Source organism: Acyrthosiphon pisum, chromosome A2 (assembly GCF_005508785.2).
Source record: "Acyrthosiphon pisum isolate AL4f chromosome A2, pea_aphid_22Mar2018_4r6ur, whole genome shotgun sequence".
NCBI lineage: Eukaryota > Metazoa > Arthropoda > Insecta > Hemiptera > Aphididae > Acyrthosiphon > Acyrthosiphon pisum.
Genome location: NC_042495.1, coordinates 11,503,329 through 11,506,658, shown reverse-complemented (window position 1 = coordinate 11,506,658; position 3,330 = coordinate 11,503,329).

The following is a 3,330-nucleotide window of genomic DNA, read 5'->3' as shown; positions in this document are numbered from 1 at the left end:
CCACCCTTGGATCCACCACTGATAACACATTAATATACCTAGAATACCTTGAAAGTTTGGTTTTCATAATATATTCCTGTTCACAATCTTCACAATCTTAGTTTTCCTAGGATTGAGTCGGTTAATTGGTTGTCATTCGTTTAATTTTATACTATTCGGTAAATTTTAGTTGTTATAATACAAAAAACAAAAACTCATAGTTAATAATAAATTATTTGGAATAATGTACAATTTCCTTTTAAAAATACTAATTTTTGGCCAAATTTTTTCTCATTTTTTAAATTTAATAAAAATAATTAGCACATTTCTGGTTTAATTGCGTATGTCAGTTGATAGGACAATTAAATAGCTTTAAAAATAAAAATAAAATTACGTCAAAAATGTTGAAAAGTTTTGAAGATACATAAACAAATGCGTGATATGTATGGTTTCGATAAAAAGAAGTTAATTGCTCATAACTAAAAAAATAAAAGTTAGATTCAATCTTTAAAGGGTATTTCTTCATCATTTTTGGTATACTTTCATAGGACGTTGGCCGGTCACTTCACCCTGGAACACATTGTATATTATTTAATATTTTTTTTTTCATACAAGGGCCTCATTTAAAACATATTAGGTATATAGGCACATAGCAATAAATAATGAATAATATATTAATGTATCACTTTCTTTATAAATTATAATTTACAAGCTTTTTTTCTTGCTTAATAATCATCGATTTTTTTTTAGGTGATTTATTTAGTTTTACATAGCCTATAGCGAAAAAAGTAATGGTCAGATTAGAGGCCCCTAAATAAATTCTAACTTTCGAGGCCCGGGGGCCATGGCCCCCCCTTAATCCGGGCTTGCTCCCCGTGAAAAGTCGCCGTATACGGAGATTTAGTCTCCGTCATAATTTTATACGCGGACAATTGGTCCCTAAGGTCCCTTAAAAGTTAAATATAATATAATATTTTTTAACCATAAAACGTTCTTATATTTATACAACTCAAATAATAATTAGAAAATAATAATTAGAAATATAATGATTAAAATGTTCCTCAATGTTTAATGCTAATACTTGGACTACCCAAACAAATAATTTAAAAATCCATCTCCTGAAAAGTTAATATTAAAACTTATACAAATAGATAAAATGTTTTTTTTTTTATCGCTTTATAGGTTTTATAAAATGATTTAAAAAAAACATTGATTTCTCAAATACGTTGTTTTAAATTCTGTAACTATTGCTTTTTAAATTCTGTAACTGTTGCTTTTTAAATTCCATACTTAGTGATACGCATATTTAACATAAATTAATGAATTAAGAGGTCGTTCTGGTAACGAAATTTGGCAGTAAAAACATGTTTTCGTACTTCCAATTTTCCTCAGCCCTCGTTAGTCGTAGAAACATGATTCTTCCACCAAAATAAACACGAAACGTTCTTCTAGATTTTAGAGTTCCAGATATTTTAATTTTTTTTTTAAACCAATTATATTTGCATTTGAAATTTAAATAATTTTCAACATTTTCAAATTGTTTAAAAAATCATATAAAATATAAAATAAAAGATATCAAAAATCTGAAAGGACAAGAAAAATTACAATTTACAGCCGCCATGCGTGCTGCTCTGCTGACCATAGCGGCAGTGCTAAAAAAGACTATTCATAATACCATCCCCCGCTCAACTGTAACCCTACCCCACCATAGTTAAAACCGGATTTTATATCGTGTGACCGAACGTTTTTATAAATAGTCGGTACGAAAATAATAATGTTGGTGATAGGATATTAATTGTTTTATTTTTTTTATAATACCCACTACGAATTTTATACTTCGTATATTATTCTGCAGCTCACCATATTTTAGACAAATAAAAAATCTCAAACCATACAATTTTTATTTTTATTTTTTTATATATTTAATTTAAATTTAAATTAAGGAGTACCTACCTAGCTAGGTATCTATCTAAGTCTATTATTATGTACACATTTTTACATATTTTTTTTTCTTTTTACATAATTGCGATATAATAATACAATATTAAATTATTAAATAATAGGTTTAAAATTTAAATTAGATAATTAACTGGCATGATGTATCCGATTAGGCAGTGACTGGTGGTAGATGTCATCCTGCAGTCGTGGGGTCTTCCTCTCTCGAGATGGAATATCGAGTAATAATAAATTCCGATATTGTTTAAAAAAACTACAATTTGTATAATTATTTATTTAACTAGTAGAGAATTCTACGATAAAATTATATTTTTTTTAATGTTAACAACTAAATATAAAATTTAAATCTGTATAACAAAAAAACCCTTAGGTACCTGCATACGAATAAATAGAAACCTGCTGATTAAAGTGTCACCATAATCAATGTACAACGTAATTCGATAAGTTCCAAAATTCTGACTTCAGATACTATACCTATGAAAAATCATTGTAGATTTACGTTCAATTTTTTTTTAAATTTCCATCCACAACATAATCTTATTAGAAACCTTGTGTAAAAATTTTTAATTTTTTTGACCGAGAGAAAACATTTTTATCGACATTAATTTAAAAAAAACGGGTAAGTGTATGTCGCTCTGCTGTACAGTAGGTTACAAGTGGTTCTGGGTTCACTATAATTGATAGGAATTGGTATTAAATTTGAATTCAATGATATAATATCATTGTATACGAAAAACGATTCTGAGCGGATAGTGCCGGATACGGTTTGTCAGATATATCTTAGTTTTATATTATAATTACATATATGTCATATTGTTATTACTTATACGATAACTGGTAAGTTGAATTAATATTATAAGATTATAACAAAATAACTAAAATCGTTAATATTGGTCATTTAATATCTATTTTCGTCCAAATTTGATCTTAAAATAACTATAAAAAAACTGTTAACTGTTATAATTGTTAACTGTTTACGGATATTTTCAGTTTCCAATTTTAGATTCTGAGTGGAACGATGAATGTATTGATTTTACAATGATGTGTGTTTTTTTTTTTATTTTTTTTTTTATTTTTTTATTTTTTTTTATTTTTTTTTGTGTCTGTCATCACCTTTTAGGACAGTAAAACTGCTTCGATTTTCTTCAACAGTAACTTTTATGATTGGAAAGTGAATCTAGTTGGTACTTTGGGGGGTCAAAAGTAAAAATTTCCCAGTAGTTTTCAAAAGCGACGTGAAAAACAAAAGAAAAATTAAGGAAAAACGGGAATTTTTACGCAAAATCGATTTTTAACAAAATCGATTTTGGTTTTTGGTGTAACTTTAAAACAAATGACGTAGATATATGAAATTTTCACAGGTTGTTTATATTTGCATTTTCTATACACGGTAAA